Source organism: Paroedura picta, chromosome 8 (assembly GCF_049243985.1).
Source record: "Paroedura picta isolate Pp20150507F chromosome 8, Ppicta_v3.0, whole genome shotgun sequence".
Classification (NCBI taxonomy): Eukaryota; Metazoa; Chordata; class Lepidosauria; order Squamata; family Gekkonidae; genus Paroedura; species Paroedura picta.
Genome location: NC_135376.1, coordinates 14,024,272 through 14,041,831, shown reverse-complemented (window position 1 = coordinate 14,041,831; position 17,560 = coordinate 14,024,272). Strand labels below are relative to the sequence as shown.

At 45.8% G+C, this 17,560-nt stretch overlaps 1 long non-coding RNA gene across 1 annotated transcript; it reads left to right on the top strand.

Moving 5' to 3' along the window:
- The first annotated feature begins 1,099 nt into the window (after positions 1-1,099).
- Positions 1,100-16,917, top strand: LOC143842986 (uncharacterized). Its single transcript, XR_013233419.1, has 3 exons — positions 1,100-1,944; positions 8,312-8,387; positions 16,762-16,917. It is a non-coding gene; the product is annotated as an uncharacterized LOC143842986 (long non-coding RNA).
- The last annotated feature ends 643 nt before the right edge of the window (positions 16,918-17,560 follow it).

Here is a 17,560-nt window from a genome sequence, read left to right as displayed (position 1 = left end):
AATCATAGTGGCAGGGGCTCATGGGAATGATAGTACATGGACCCCTACAGAGCCATAGTTTGGCTATCTCTGCAATGGATCCTTACAGTCTCCGTGTTTGGTTATGACAAGCTGAATAGCACTCTTAATTTGGAGAGTTTGATCCCGCACTCCTCTACCATATGCAGCCAGCTGGGTGACTTTGGCCCAGACACAGTTCCCTCAGAGCTCTCTCAGCTCCACCCACCTCACAGGGTGTCTGTTCTGCAGAGTGGAAGGGAAGGCGATTGGAAGCTGCCTTGAGACTCTTTCGAGGAATTAAAAGCGGGGCATAAAACCCAACTCTTCTTCTTCGTTCAAGATTACCCTTAAGGTTTTCCCCGTGGATCTCCATGGGGGTGGGGAGATCCGAGGCAGTCACTACCTTTCCCAGCAGTGCTGGTGTCCTTGTTTTCCTGCCCGTGTACCCCATTAGTCTTTTCCACACATCATTAGCTACGGGCAGCGAACTTGGCCTGATTCTCTTGCTGGTCATTAGCAGGGTCCTGGTGCCTGCCAGCAGTTCTTGTGTTTGCACTGGGATGGTCAAGAGTTTCCCACTTAAAAAAATTATATCGGTGGCTGGTCATGGCAGCTGAAACGAGTCAAGCTGCAAAATTAGGCAGGGCTCCAACTGGCTTTGTCAGGGGGCATCTGTGCACACCAAGGCCTTTCAGGAAAGTCCACCTGCAGAAATGAAAGCGGCCAACACCCTCTGTGTAACTGTTCATCCTAGTGGCTCGATTTTTAAAAATGGGGACGCCCATTACGTGCTCTGTGATGCTGCCTTTTTAAATTTAAAGACCATTTGATGACATTTACAAGTGAACAAAGATGCATAACCATTGAAGATAGAAAAGTAAGGAGGGAGAGTTTAAATCATAGGGATTGATGCTTACATGTTCAACCAGGCTGAGAACAAGTCCAGAAATTAGATTTGGATTAAAATAATTGCTTTGTTTATATTGTAAAACTGTCTTTAGTTCCCAAAGTGAGAATGTTCTAAATAAGCTAAATGAAGAAGAAGAAGAAGAAGAAGAAGAAGAAGAAGAAGAAGAAGAAGAAGAAGAAGAAGAAGAAGAAGAAAAGGGACATTTTTGTACCCTGGTTTTCACTACCCAAAGGAGTCTCAAAGTGGCTTACAATCACCTTGCCTTCCTCTCCCCACAGCAAACCCCCTGTGAGGAGCTCTGACAGAGCTCTGACAGAACTACTCTGTGAGAATAACCCTAACAATACGGTGACTAGCCAAAGGCCACCCAGCTTGCTGCATGTGGAGGAGTGGGGAATCCAACCCAGCTCTCCAGATCAGAAGCCCTCACTCTTAAGCACGACACCAAATTGGTTCTCCAGTTTTAAACGAATAAAGATTAGTTTTCATTCAAAAGTGCAACAAGTGAGTGCCATTGTCTTTTGAACATTTCTAAATGTTTTAATTGGGTTTTTGGTAACATTCCATCCTGTTTCTGTTTGTTGCACTGTTCTAATTTGCCTAGAACTTCAGCAAGAGAGGCAAATAAACAAAAATTTGGACGAGCCCCTGGCAACAATATCAGGCGAAATGCTAAGGCTCTCTATCTAATGCTGGCACGCATTTTTCACATGGACACAAAATGCACTTTTGCTGAAAAAGACAAAACTAATCTTTGCTCTGGCTTCTAAGTCAAACGTTAACCTGAGGAGGAAAGTTCACTCCCAAAGTCCCAATTGATTTCTGAGCCAACATAAGAACATCTGTCAGTGAATGGACGAGAAATGAGATGACAGCGTTCCTTTCTTGAACATGCAATGCAGTCCTGCATGCACTTATTCAGTGGCACTGACTCTCAAGCAAGCATGCATGGGATTCCAGCCTTCGTTGAAGATTGTCGTCCTCCAACCTCCTTTCCGTAGCGCTGATGGATGGTTCTCGCCATTAGCCTCCCGGTGAGGCCTGGAGACCCCCCAGAATTACAACTGGTTTCCAGTTACAAAGATCAATTCCCCTGCAGGAAATGCCTGCTTTGGAGAAGGGGGGGGCGTTAAGTTACCATTCCTACTATGTTGTTGTTGTTGTTGTTGTTTAAGGCCATTGAAATTGTGTTATTCAGAACCACTGTTAGATTATTGTTGATGTATTAACTATGTTATATGTTAGGTCATTCCATGTATCCATGTTATATGTAAACCGCCCTGAGCTGTATGGAAGGGCAGTATAAAAATGAATGAATGAATGAATGAATGAATGAATGAATGAATGAATGAATGAATGAATGAATGAATGAATGAGGTGTCAAATCCCTGCTGGCCTTCCTCCCAACCCGAAGTTGTTGATTCCCCTAGTTTAAAGCAATCTGCAAAATCTGAGTTGGCATTTTACCCTCAAAACAACTCTGTGAAGGAGGTTAGGCAGAGAATATCTGTCTGTCTGTCTGTCTGTTTATTTCTATACCACCCTTCGTTGTGGCTCAGGGTGGTTTACACAAAGCGTAGGGATAGTACAGTGCAATTCATAACATCAGCTGAACAATCACAGTGGATTCCATAAGTGAAGACAACATTTCCTATGATAAAATTAACTTGCTAAACTATGATCCCATAGGTTGGTCGGTTTGGATTCAGTTCATGGGGAAGGTTTTCTGGGGGCCCATCTCACAGGGTGTCTGTTGTGGGGAGAGGAAAAGGAAGGCGAATGTAAGCCACTTTGAGACTCCTTCAGGTAGAGAAAAGCGGGGTATAAAAACCAACTCTTCTTTTTCTTCTAAACTATGATATTAACTTTCCTTGGGAAACTTTCAAAGTGTCAGGTATATGGGATCCTCCTTTTTGTGAAAAAGAATCTTAAAGTTGCTGTGGATGTTTCTGGTCAGTTCCTTGTCTTAGATGTTTTGTCCATAAGCCAGTTGATTGGAACGCTATTTCTAGATATATGGTTGCTTTAACTTGTTCAATTTCATGACCGCCTATCTGCCATGTATGTTTTGGAAACCTTTTGGAGAAGGCAATGATTTTGGCTTGTGAGAAGTTAATTGCTGTGCTCTTTATTACAGTATTCCATGAGTACTTGAAGAGCTCTTCTGAGCCCTACTTCAGTGTATGAGAGGATTGCAACTTGTGGATCCACACCCACCTGGCCCAAGTCAAACCAACTAGGGCCCTAATAGGGGGGCAAGAACTGCTGACCTTTCTTCCCCTCTTCCAGCCGTCTTTGCAGGTCAATGATTAATTCGTAGGCACCCCATTAGGCCCACAGCTATCAGTGTAATGAGGAGCAAATTCCATCAATTATTTGTTTCTCCTATTCAACTTGAGGTTACCAGATTGTTGGCTTCACAATGCTTAAGAACGTATGGAATGTGACTTTGTGTTTCCAACTAGTAGGAAATCGCACCTGAAACAATGAGCACCCTGTACGAACTTATAGGGTTGCCAGGCCTAGATTGGGGAATACCTGGAGACTTTGGAATGGGTGGGATTTGGGACAGGGATGGACCTCAATGGAGTTGAACACTATGGAGTTCACCCTCCAAAGCTGCCATTTTCTCCAGGGGAACTGATCCCGGGGGGTTAGGAAGCCTTTTTCTAGAAGTTCAGATGGCCACTGACACTGCTAGACATCACTGGAGCCCACTTCCTCTGTTGCTCTACTGGCCTACTTTCTCCACAATGGAAATGGGAAATGAGTGATTGACTGATGGGCTGGCTCCCACATCTTAGTTCCAGCCCACTTCTCTGAAGAGGCATGCCACCACTTCCTTGAAGCCTGAAAAACATTTCAGGGGTCCCTCCATGGTCAAATGGTTGAAAAAGGCTGAGCTGGAGACTGTGGGTTCTTTTGACACATGTGCCCCTAGGCTGGACTGGAGGGATAAAGTATATTTGTTAGAGAACTAAAGGATGAATATGGGACAACCCCAGTACCACCAAATGGTGGACAGTTACCTTTGAAGTGACCAAACTACCCTTGGTGTGATGGTGGGAAATCCAAATTCAAATCCCCATTCTGTCGTGGAAGTTGTTGGGTGTCTGGGGGCCAGTCATACATGGCCATATGTGGTCTTGGCCCAGTGTACCTGAGGGACCGCCTAACTTACACCCCACCCCTACCCCAGGGAGCTCTACACTCTGCCGCTTGAAGAGGAAGAAGCAGAGTTGGTTCTTATATGCCGCATTTCTCTACCCGAAGGAGTCTCAAAGTGGCTTACAGTCGCCTTCCCATTCCTCTCCCCACAACAGACACCCTGTGAGGAAGGTGAGGCTGAGAGAGCCCTGATATTACTGAAGAAGAAGAGTTGTTTCTTATATGCCACTCTTCTCTACCTGAAGGAGTCTCAAAGCGGCTTACAGTTGCCCTCCCTTTCCTCTCCTCACAACAGACACCCTGTGGGGTGGGTGAGGCTGAGAGAGCCCTGATATCACTGCTCGGTCAGAACAGCTTTATCAGTGCTGTGGCGAGCCCAAGTTCACCTAGGTGGTTGCATGTGGGGGAGTGCAGAATCGAACCTGGCTCATCAGATTAGAAGTCCGCGTTCCTAACCACTACACCAAGCTTGCTCTATATATGGCGCACAAGATGATTATCAAAAACTGGAAGTAATTACATCTAAATTACTTAGACCTTTGTTTGGAGTGCCTTTTGCTGTATACTTAAAGTCTTACTTAAGTCAGAAGCGGGGCTAGTACCACTAGAAACATGTGCCTTGTGTTTCTGGCTCATGATAAGCTTATTTCCCTTTGGTCTAACTTTGCTGATATTTTTAGACACCTATAACTTCAGATGGATGAGTAAGATTGAGGATAAAATGACATCACTGTGGCCTCTCTTACATCGCTTTGATACAAGCTGGGATAATTGTCAAACAAAGATGAGGGGATATTGCTCTCCAAAATGATAGAGCAAGGATGCATTCCAATACAAGAATAGGGAATAGTCATAAAATTTTAGTAAGTACTTATATGCATTACAGCAGGGGTAGTCAACCTGTGGTCCTCCAGATGTTTATGTACTACAATTCCTATGCGCCCCTGCCAGCAACCGCTGGCAGGGGCTCATGGGAATTGTAGTCCATGGACATCTGGAGGACCACAGGTTGACTACCCCTGCATTACAGTACCCTCATCATCACAGAGTTTTCACTTTAGCTTGATTTGGTGTCCTCTCCCTTTGCTCTATTAGAAGGCAGGTGTGCATGTATTCCCTATGCATTACCCTTATGTCCATGCCAGTCAGGAATGGAAGAATCCATGGAACATGTGCTTCTACACTGTCATTTTTATCGGGGTATTCACACTTGATATGTTGTGCCAGCCTTGTTTAAATTCCCAGGTAGAACTGATCATTTTTACACTTTTTATCTCCTCGCTGGCAGTTCTACTGAAACCAGTCAGTGTAGCCAAATTCTCTACTGTGGCATGCGTGATCAGCCAGAAGAGACTGCTAATCTTCCACAGTTTTAATTACAGATTTGTATTATAGTAATAGTTTTTATTTAATAGTTGTCTGAAATCACTGTTGTGGAATTCTGCTACGGTTGTTTCTCTATGCTGATCTTGGATCGCGATGAACTGCTGATAGACTGGCACACCCAAATCCACTCATCTTCTCCCCTTGAAGTCCCCAAAACCATCAGAGGTTGGCCCCCTGGGGGAAGAAAACAAGGGCTTCCCCCCTCCCAAAGTCTCTCACTTACTGATGGGACAGTTTGGAATTCACAAGTTGGCAATGCACAAGTCGGTTGCTACCTTTTAACATAGTCAGGATGCTCCGTTCTGTAGGACCCCCAAGGGCTTATCAAAGCGGTGGAAATCAAGGGCTTTGAAGTCCCTGCAAATAAACAGAAAATAATGAGTACTCTGATAGCCCATTCTCCCCTGAGTTTAGAAGCTAAGCAGGTTAGCATTTATATAGGAGGCCACCTATGCTAGAACATTGTTTCCCATTGTGCTATTGGTTTTATCTGCAGGGCACTTTTTGCACTGGGGTGAGAATTAAAAATGTGAACTCCCCCTATGAGCTGAAGTGGTACTATCCATTCTAACATCTCAAAATTCTGGCACCTCATGCCATTACATGCCTCAGAGGCAAGATTTCCCCCTTATTTTCCCCTCATTGATTGAGTCATCCCAGTTATCTGTTTTCTCCTTTGCTGAAGAATTCTGGCTTTTCCCACCCTGTCATAGCCTAATATTTTGGCTGTTGGCTCAGCCCAGGAACCTGAGGGAAGGATTGGATGCCCCCTTTAATGGCACTCAAAAAGTTGTTATATTCCAAATTAACAAAATATTTGATTCGATATAGAGGAGAAAGGTTAGGTGAAAATTCCTGAGGTGACTCAATATTGATAACTCTGAGGTAAAATCAGTACATGCACAGACCTTAGTTCTTATGTTTCAGGCTACTGAGAGTTTCTTATTTGGAGTTCCTTAAAATCTTTATGTTGAGAGGCTTTTGTTCCAGTGTTTCACCCCAAACATTTCAGTACACTTCCTTTGAGTATTCTCTGACTTTTTTGGGTTCCAGATTGCAGGTCCATGTTTTCCAGGACCGAAATCCCTTCTTTTGAAACACCAGGACTCATCTTGAGTCTTTAACCAGCGTTACTGGGTGGTAGCTGGCCAGGGCTTGTGGGTCCTGCAATGGTCTTTTCAGCAAGGGACGGTCTACTGCCTCCTTCAGCACTTCTGGGAACTCCCCTGTAGCCAGGGAGAGGCTGAGAGGAGTTGAGAAGCGTCCATTTTCTTCTGAAGTCTGTTAGTCTGTTGAGCATCCGATACGTAAGTTTTGCCATTGCCGCATATTCAGCCATCTTGTGCAATGGCCAACTTGTCCTTCAGTTTGGTGTGGTCTTTTATCACAAACAGAATTGCCACATGCTCAATGACCTTCCCGCAGCCTACAGAATTTTTTTAAAAATGCCATTGATTGCATAACATTATATCCAGGAAAGCTATGGAAATGGCACCATGCCACTTCAGGAATCCCCAGAAACTCTATGGTGGAACCATAGAGTAAAACCATAGAGTTTTCTATGATTCCTAGAGATGACTGGAGTCATTTCCAAGGGGAAATCTATCCTCTTGCAGTGACCTTGGCCAGTCCCACTGTCTCAACCTAACCAACCCCACAGGTTTGTTGTTGTAAGGCTAAAACAGAAAACAATGTAGTAAGCCACTTTGGGTCCCCACTGACTGGGCAAGTGGGGTATAAAGTGACCCCAGGGACACTGGGAACAATGCTTAAATCACACCCACTCAATATGATTCATTCTCACGTGTCGCCGTTTGTTATTCCAACTGAGGCTGATTCTGTGAAGATTCAAGGGGGTGGCTTGTGACAGTGGGTGAGCGACAGGGTTGTGAGTCTCCTGCATAGTGCAGAGGGTTGGACTAGATGACCCAGGAGGTCCCTTCCAACTCTATTATTGTATGATTCTATGTATTGCTAATTCCTACCGTAACCAAGCGATCGACCCCTTCAAAGCCAAAATAGTGCTGCTTGCCCTTAAGAAACAGTTTTGCACTTTCCTCCCTGGCTTGCAAAAGAGCTCCATTGGATTGCTGTCTCCTCGCCTTCACCGACACACTTTATTGATCTTTCTCCCCCTCGCCCTCCGTCTTTGAAGAATTGCTGTCTGACTGCCAGGAGATTCATTTGCAGGTAGATGTTGGACTCTGGCTCCTCTAAAGCCCCACAACAGCATCTTAGAACAGGCTTCCAGATAAGAGCTTTGAAATATTATCTGCCTCCGGCCAGGCATGGCTGGAAAGGTTTTAGGTAAATGTCCCATGTGACTCCAGGAGGGCTTTTCCGTGAGTCTGGCAGTGTTGTAAAAGGCCCAGGGATCGATCATCAGGCACCCTCAAATGCCTCTCTGTGTTGGGCTGTGTTGTCTTCTGACATGGTGGTGCTCTGCTGAAAGAGAGAGAGAGAGAGAGAGAGAGGAGGGAGGCACGTACGCCTCCTGAGACGGGAGCTTTGGAGCGTCTTCACTTTTCTTCTGGAACAGCTCCTCCACCCCCACATGTCAAGGGCACAGAGAGGGGACAGTTTAGCAAGGCAATGTGGAGCCCTGGCATCCATTTCAAGGGAGCATAGCAGGGATAATTTTATGAAGGGGGTACCAGGCATCCAAACCTGAGAACTCGACCTGGTGTAGTAGTTGGGGTGTCAGTCTAGGATCTGGGAGAAACAGGTTCAAATCCCCACTGGGACATGGAAGCTCAGGGGGTGACCTTGGGCCAGTCTCTCTCTCTCTCTCTCTCTCTCTCTCTCTCTCTCTCTCTCTCTCTCTCTCTCATCCTCCCTCCCTCACAGGGTTGCTGGGAGCAGAAAAAGGAGCCTGGGAGAATGTCATAAGCCTCTTTGGGTCTCCATGGGGGAGTGACCTCAGGTTAGTCACCATCACTTTCTTTCTCTCTCTAACCTACTCCACAGGGTTGATGTGATGTATTTAAATATTTAAAAGGGTGTCATATGGAAGATGGAGCAGAATTGTTCTCTCTTGCCCCGGAGGGACAGACCAGAACGAATGGGATGAAATTAATTCAAAAGAAATTCCATCTAAACATCTGGAAGAAGTTCCTGACAGTTAGAGCGGTTTCTCAGTGGAGAAACAGGCTTCCTCGGGAGGTGGTGGGTTCTCCATCTTTGGAAATTTTTAAACAGAGGCTAGAAAGCCATCTGACGGAGAGGCTGATTCTGTGAAGTCAAAGTGGTGGCAGGTTACAGAGGATGAGCGATAGGGAGTGTCCTGCATAGTACAGGGGGTTGGACTAAATGACCCATGAGGTCCCTTCCAACTCTATTATTCTATTATTCTATGATTCCATGAGGATAAAACTTGATGTTTTTAACTAGATTTGATGTGTTTTAATGTTATGATAGTATTTCATCACTTGATGCCACCCACCATGAGACTCATAGGAAAGGTAAGTTTAAAAAAAAATGAAGTTGTTTATCATCACCATTATCAATCATCAAGTGGAGAATGATGTAGGCTTTTTTTGGGGCCCTTAGAGGTAGAAATGAAGTTAAATAAAATTAAAAATTTGAAACACTATGATTTTACTTTGTTTCCCAGGGAGTATACTGACGGGAATTTCTGTATGTGAGGACTTGTAGTGGGGGTTGTTCTTGCAAATACTGGTTTCTATTCATTGTAAATGTGCCAGATGGCCATGTTAAAAAAAAAAAATCACCTCTCTCTTTTATAGAAGTGGAATGTGCAGAAATGGGCAGTGGAAGCATTTTGTGGCATCACCTGATATCTCATCAGAATATAAGAGCCCTGCTGGATCAGGCCAGTGAGTGTCCATCTAGTCCAGCATCCTGCCTCATATAGTGGCTAATCAGTTCCTCTGGAGAGCCAGCAACAGGACACAGAGGCTGAGGCCTTCCTGGCCCTGAGATTCAGAAGCTGACTGCCTCTGAATGTGGAGGTTCCCTTTCACCATGGCCAATAGGCCTGATAGACCTATCCTCCATGAATCTGTCTCATCCAGCATGGTGTGGTAGTTAAGAGCAGTGGACTCTAATCTGGAAAACCGGGTTTGCTTCTCCACTCTTCTTCCATATGAAGCCTCATGGGTGACCTTGGGCCAGTCACAGTTCTCTCAGAGCTCTTCTTCAGTAATATCAGGGCTCTCTCAGCTCCACCTACCTCACATGGTGGTTGTTGTAGGGAGAAGAAGGGAAGGTAATTGTAAGCTGCTTTGAGTCTCTGTAAGGTAGAGAAAAACAGTGTATTCATTCATTCATTCATTCATTCATTCATTCATTCATTTGATTTTTATCCCGCCACTCCCAAGGCAGCTTACAACAATTTAAAATTGCAACATTGAATACATTCATACCTTAAAATCCATAACCCAAACTATAAAATACACCCCAACAGCATCCCACACAGGCTCTATGATCACTCTAATAAAAGAGGGGTATCTTGGTTTGGAGGAGGGGCCCAAGATGACGCTGAGGCTTTACTCTGTCCTCAACCAAATGCCTGGTGGAAGAGCTCCATCCTGCAGGCCCTACAGAACTATATACAAACCCCCTCTTTTTAGTTTTCCACTCCTCTTTTAAAGCGGCAGATCTAACTCATCTAACTTCTTATAGATCTAACTGATATCAAAGATCAAAGGGAGAGCTGGAAGGGCCAGGTTAAAAATTGGCAGCCCCGATTCACTGTTGGGGATGGGTTTTCTTTGGGTCTCTGTGTTTGTGAGCTTCCAGGAGCCTCCTGTGGGAAAGGTGGGGTACCAAGGCACAAATAACAAATGAAACAAAAAGGGATACAAGGCCCCCTCAAGGCACCGCCTTCTGACTTTGCACAGTCTCATTTTGGCAACTGCAAATACCCTCCAAGATGTCCAGGGGGTGGGCCCTTGCAGAACAAACATTCCCTGCTTTTGAAAGGTCCCTTTGTAGTAAGGGCTGCCTTTGTCGCCACTTGAACAAGAAGAGTTCAGACCGATTGATAAAAAGATCAGATCTTTAACTCTTGCCGATGGGGGAGGAGGGCGCGCGGTGGGGAGGTACTGAAGAACAAATCCAGGCTCCCAACTTACGAATCCCTAGAAATTAATTGCCCTTTCAGACTGGAGCAATCTTGGTTTTCGTCAACAACTGTGTGGCTTCCAGCCCTTCCCTGTGCAATCCGGGGGTTTTGGAGTCGCCATCTAATAAGTAATTCACCTGCATTTCCATTCTTTCTGAATGCCTCATGATCACATTCTTAAAGACTGAGGATGCAGCTTCCTGCCAAGGGATTCTTCATTGAGCCAAACGCACATTCAGAGACCTGCAAAGAATTTTAGCCTCTGACAGTGCTTGGGGCCGCCTCCCCGCTGGCACCCACATAAGCATTTGAAACATGATTTCTCCACACCATGTCTGCAATCATCCACACAAGCACCAGGAAGGAACACTGGGGCACACCGATGGTATTTAAAAGCAAAATTCAAACCCAGATCTGTAAAACAGAGAGTCGTGGCATAGAATCATAGAATCATAGAGTTGGAAGGGGCAATACAGGCCATCTAGTCCAACCCCCTGCTCAACGCAGGATTAGCCCTAAGCATCCTAAAGCATCCAAGAAAAGTGTGTATCCAACCTTTGCTTGAAGACTTCCAGTGAGGGGGCACTCACCACCTCCTTAGGCAGCCTATTCCACTGCTGAACGACTCTGACTGAGAAAAACTTTTTCCTGATATCTAGCCTATATCGTTGTACTTGAAGTTTAAACCCATTACTGCGTGTCCTTTCCTCTGCAGCCAGCAGAAACAGCATCCTGCCCTCCTCCAAGTGACAACCTTTCAAATACTTAAAGAGGGCTATCATGTCCCCTCTCAACCTCCTTTTCTCCAGGCTGAACATTCCCAAGTCCCTCAACCTATCTTCATAGGGCTTGGTCCCTTGGCCCCAGATCATCTTCGTCGCTCTCCTCTGTACCCTTTCAATTTTATCGATGTCCTTCTTGAAGTGAGGCCTCCAGAACTGCACACAGTACTCCAGGTGTGGTCTGACCAGTGCCGTATACAATGGGACTATGACATCTTGTGATTTTGATGTGATGCCTCTGTTGATACAGCCCAAAATGGCATTTGCCTTTTTTACCGCTGCATCACACTGCCTGCTCATGTTTAGTTTACAATCCACAAGTACCCCAAGGTCTCGTTCACACACAGTGCTACCTAGAAGCGTATCCCCCATCCAGTAGGCATGCTTTTCATTTTTCTGACCCAGATGCAGAACTTTACACTTATCTTTATTAAATTGCATCTTGTTCTCATTTGCCCATTTTTCCATTGTGTTCAGATCTCGTTGAACTCTGTCTCTATCTTCCGGAGTATTTGCCAGTCCTCCCAATTTGGTGTCATCTGCAAACTTGATGAGTAGTCCCTCCACCCCCTCATCTAGATCATTAATAAATATGTTAAAAAGTACCGGGCCGAGCACCGAACCCTGAGGTACCCCGCTACTCACCTCTCTCCAGTCTGATGGCATCTGGTAGGCAGGGATGCCAGTCCCCAGGTTGGACCTGGGACTCCCCTGGAATTATAGTTCATCTTCAGGTGAGAGAGATCAGCTCCCCTGGGCAAAATGGCTACTTTGGAGGGTGGACTCCATAGCATTATTCCCCACGGATGTCCCTCCCTGCCTCAAATCCCGCACACTCCTGGCTCCACCCCCAAAGTCCCCAGGTATTTCCCATTCCAGAGCTGGTTAGGGTATCGAAATTGGATTGGAGTGACCCTATTTTGAGTCCTCCACTTCTTACGGAAGCTTGCTGGGTGACCTTGGCCCGGTCACACGCTGGCCATCTAACCTAACTCACAGGGTTCTTGTGAAGATAAATTGGAGGAGGAGAAACATGCAAACTGCTTTATATAGATAAATGAATGGTGGTATACGTTTGAGTATGAATTGTAGGGGTATACATTAATTTAAATAAATAAAAATGCAAAACCGTAGGGCTGCAATCTGAGGAAGGAGGCAATTAGAGTGGTACCATGTTTATCTTGTGCAGCTGACAGCGAAATGAGTCTGTGATGCTGTAAAATCCTGTCAAGTTGGATTTTCAAAGCAAGAGACAGGCAGAGGTCTGTTGCCTGCCTGTACGTAGAGACCCTGGGCTTCCTTGGTGTTCTCCCATCCACATACTCTAACTGCGGCCACCTCAGCTCAGCTTCTGTGGTCTGATAAGAAGAAGAAGAAGAAGAGTTGGCTCTTATATGCCGCTTTTCCCTACCCGAAGGAGGCTCAAAGTGGCTTACAGTTGCCTTCCCTTTCCTCTCCCCACCACAGACACCCTGTGAGGTGGGTGAGGCTGAGAGAGCGCTGATATCACGGCTCAGTCAGAACAGCTTTATCAATGCCGTGATGAGCCCAAGGTCACCCAGCTGGTTGCATGTGGGGGAGCGCAGAATTGAACCCGGCATGCCAGATTAGAAGTCCGCACTCCTAACCACTACACCAAACTGGCGTGGTCAGCAGGCTAGACTAGGCCCTTCAGGTTAGGGCACTGTCAACCAGCAGAAATTTCTCTGGGCTAGCCCCCACTTCATTAGACACACGAAGCACCAGTTCATTCCGAATTTCTGTATCAGTCTGTATTCAGACATTGATTGATTGATTGACTGATTGACTGATTTACAGACTGCCTCTTTCCAAAAAGGGCTCGCGGTGGTTTACAGCATAAAACAATAAAAACACATAACGCCAATAAAACTTTCCCATTTTATCAGACAACACAAAAGCAAGGCAGCAGTGGTCATGCATCTCAGCCCATCCCATCTTGTACAGCCCAGTGGGTAAGTCGTCTTCCTGTAAGAGTGGGAGCAGAATTGGTAAACATGCACCAACAAGGGGGCAAACGTTTGTAGATGATGGAGCCATGAGATGAAATGCAAAAGGGAGAGACACATGAAGTGCCTTGCTGGGAAACAAGCCTTCTGTAAGTAAATCTATGACCTTGCAATTTCTGCTCTCTGACAAAGACCCAGAGATAACCATTTTAGTTGCCAGAGTTTTAACTAAGATGCTTTTATAATATGCTGCCTACCTTGTATTTTATCTCTTATAGTTTATTTAATCATTTTAAGATCTGTTTGGTCATGTAACCCCATTTTATTATTTTGTTGAAATTTTAAACCCTATTTTTATATGTCTTATACTTTTTATGCCAATAAAAGGTTACTGACTGACTGACTGACGAAGTGAAATACGAGTCACAAAAATGTATGCCAGAATAAATTTTCATAGCCCTTAATGGGCCCACAGCACTCTGGTGTTTCTTGCTGCTGCAGAGTCCCCATCTGGAAATCTCTTTAAGCCCAAAGGCATACAAGCTAGAGCACAATGACTGTTCACAGCATGAGCAGGTGACAGCCCAACCTCCCTGGATTTAGCCCACCTGAGTGACGTCCTGTGCTAAGAAAAACCCATTGTATTCACGAAGACTTAGAAAGATGGCACCCATCAGGAGCCCAATCTCCATTTGAACTCAGTTGGTGGGTGAAAGCTGACTTTGAGTAGGGCATTCATGATGAACGCCACCCAGCTGATCAATTAAGTTTCACAATGTGGATTACAAATTTATGTCTCTTTATTCCAATCACTGACCTTGGAGAAGCAGGCCCTGATGACAGAGCCAGTTTCATTTCATTTATTTACTTATTATTTCGCTGTCAAGTTGTGTGTGGCGAGACAGCTACCGGTAGGGTTGAAAACTCTGGGTAGGAGATTTGAGGGTGGAGCCCAAAGAAGGTAGCATTTGGGGAGGGGAAGGACATCAGAGGGGTGTAATTCCATGGAATGCACTGTCCACTGTCCACTGTTCAATATCTGTAATCTGGACATCAGAGCCTCTTGTGGCACAGAGTGGTAAGACAGCAGACATGCAGTTTGAAGCTCTGCCCATGAGGCTGGGAGTTCAATCCCAGCAGCTGGCTCAAGGTTGATTCAGCCTTCCATCCTTCCAAGGTCGGTAAAATAAGTACCTAGCTTGGTGGGGGGTAAACGGTAATGACTGGGGAAGGCACTGGCAAACCACCCCGTATTGAGTCTGCCATGAAAACGCTAGAGGGCGTCACCCCAAGGGTCAGACATGACACGGTGCTTGCACAGGGGATACCTTTACCTTTTTAATCTGGACATCAACTGAAATTTGAAGAAATCAAATGAGATTTGGGGAGATCAATTGAAATTTGAGATCTTTGCCTGAGGCCTGTAGTGCCCCTCTGCAGCCCTAAGAATGGTGATCTTATGGACCTGTGGCAGCAAAATGTATAGTTTGCTTCATTTACAACTTGCCCTCTCCCTGAATGGGGAAGAAAACAGCTTTCTACATTCTTCTCCTCCTCTCCATTTATTTGACACAACTACCCTGTGAGATAGGTTGGGCTGAAAGTGCATGACTGGCCCAAGGTCACCCAGCAACTTCAATGGGGCAGTGAGGATTCAAACCAGGTTCTCCCAGATCCTAATTCAACACTTGATCCACTACAGAGAGTGGTTAAAATGTAGAATTTGCTGCTAGAGGATGTAGGAATGGCCACAGGATGAAGCAGCTTTAAAGGGGATTAGATAAATTCATGGAGGAGAAGTCTATCAATGGCTACTAGCCATGGTGACTGAGGGGAACCTCCACATTCAGAGGCATTGAATCTCTGAACCTCAGAGCTTGGAGGCAATATCAGGGGAAGGCCTCAGCCTCTAGGTCTTATTGTTGGCCCTCCAGAGGAACTGGTTTGCCACTGTGTGAGACAGGATGCTGGACTAGATGGACCAGTGGTCTGATCCAGTAGGGCTCTTCTGATGTTCTTATGAAGGCCTCAGCTTCTCTGCCCTGTTGTTGGCCCTCCAGAGCAACTGTTTGGCCACCGTGTGAGATGGGATGCTGGACTAGATAGACCACTTGTCTGATCCAGCAGGGCTCTTCTGATGTTCTTATGAAGGCCTCAGCTTCTCTGCCCTGTTGTTGGCCCTCCAGAGCAACTGCTTGGCTACCGTGTGAGATGGGATGCTGGACTAGATAGACCACTTGTCTGATCCAGCAGGGCTCTTCTGATGTTCTTATGAAGGCCTCAGCTTCTCTGTCCTGTTGTTGGCCCTCCAGAGCAACTGCTTGGCCACCGTGTGAGATGGGATGCTGGACTAGATAGACCACTTGTCTGATCCAGTAGGGCTCTTCTGATGTTCTTATGAAGGCCTCAGCTTCTCTGCCCTGTTATTGGACCTCCAGAGCAACTGCTTGGCCACCGTGTGAGATGGGATGCTGGACTAGATAGACCACTGGTCTGATCCAGTAGGGCTCTTCTGATGTTCTTATGAAGGCCTCAGCTTCTCTGCCCTGTTGTTGGCCCTCCAGAGCAACTTGTTGGCCACCGTGTGAGATGGGATGTTGGACTAGATAGACCACTGATCTGATCCACAGGGTTCTTCTTATGTTTTTAAGTTATGTTCAGCAGACTGGCTGTCAGAAATGGTGCCTACTGCTGAACCTCCTAGCCTTTCTGCCACTCCATTCAGCATGCAGATGCAAAGAGCGGCAGATGTTCTGCTTTTGACACTTGCCCACTAGTAGCAAGCCCTTCCAAAAACAGCACCGAAAAATTGTCATCTCTATAAACTCACAACCAAGCAGGCGTGGCTCTAGGATGCAGCTCCAGCCTAGCTCTTGAAGAGTGAAAATGGCTTTAGGAATGTCCTGAGTGACCTCATTTGACATCACTAGAACGGCCCGGAAACCAGTTTAGCTTTTAGAAGTCATGCCTGCCTCTTCGAAGACTTTGCTCACTTTCTAGGTTACCAGCCCTTCTTGCCTGTTATTTTCTCCACTCAAAAATGAGGAATTTCCCATAACTGCTCCCCACTTGTATGCCGAGCTTGTCAGCATTCCTATGGGATTTGCACAGGGAAAAATGCTGAAGTGTTTTTTTTTTCTCAGGGACATTACCCTGAAGATTAAGACACCTCTATCAGTTATCACACCTTAAGAGAATGAATGGGCTTTCCTGCCAAGAAACAGGATTTCTCAAGCTGAACTGCTCATGCAAATCCCATTAGGGCCTGAGTTTAGGAAGTCCTGTTTACCTGTGCCTGAAGCTGTAATTGTTCTTGCAAGGTCTACTCTGCCTGCCTTTTGTTTCCAAGGGCTCATATTGTTTCCAGGCTGGAAAGTCAAATACTGCTTAAGGGAGACATGGCCACAGCTGAGAATTCACTGCCAAAGTATTGTGGGCTTCTTTTTGTTCTTTCTTCCTTAGCACCTTGAAGCAAACAGAAGTCCAGTGGCACCTTGAAGAACAACGAAGACAAACGAAGCAAATTTCATAGGTTATATTTGCCGCCAAAAGATGTGTGTCACCATTGGCCAAACCCTTTGGGGATGTGTTTGTACTGCAGATCTCACTGCTCCAAAGTGCCCACTTTCAAAACAGCAAAAGAGAGACTGTTTTGAAAGGAAAATCCTGGGGCATTATTAGGTTTCGAAAAGCTTTTCTACCCATTGTGTTTGTTCCCTTCTTTTTGAGAACTCAGGGCATCAAGCTGATTAGGTATCTGCCCACTGAAACAAAAATATAGGACATGAAATAAGGAAGTATGAAGTTTCTATACTGATTTTTAGCTCATTCTCCCCATCACACTGCAGAAACAGTGATGTGCTCTATGTGGGGCTGCCCTTGGAGGCTGTCTTGAAGCTACAGCTGGAATGCAGAGTGGAATGGCTCACAGGGATTATAGCAATTCAGTATTGTTTCCAGGCCTAATTCAAGGTGCTGATTCAAGGACCTTTGCAGCTGGGGCCAGCATACCTTAAGGCGGAATGCGGCTGCTAGGGTCCTCACGGGAACATCTTGGAGGGCCCATATCCAGCCTGTGCTGAGGCAGCTGCATTGGTTGCCGGTTGTGTCCCAGATTAGGTTCAAGGTCTTGGTGTGACCTTTAAGCCCTTCACAGTCTGGGACCCACATACCCGAGGGACCGTCTTCTTCCCTATGTCCCTTGCAGGGTCTTGCACTCTGCAGGTACCTACTTGCTGATTGTTCCTGGCCCCAGAGCCTG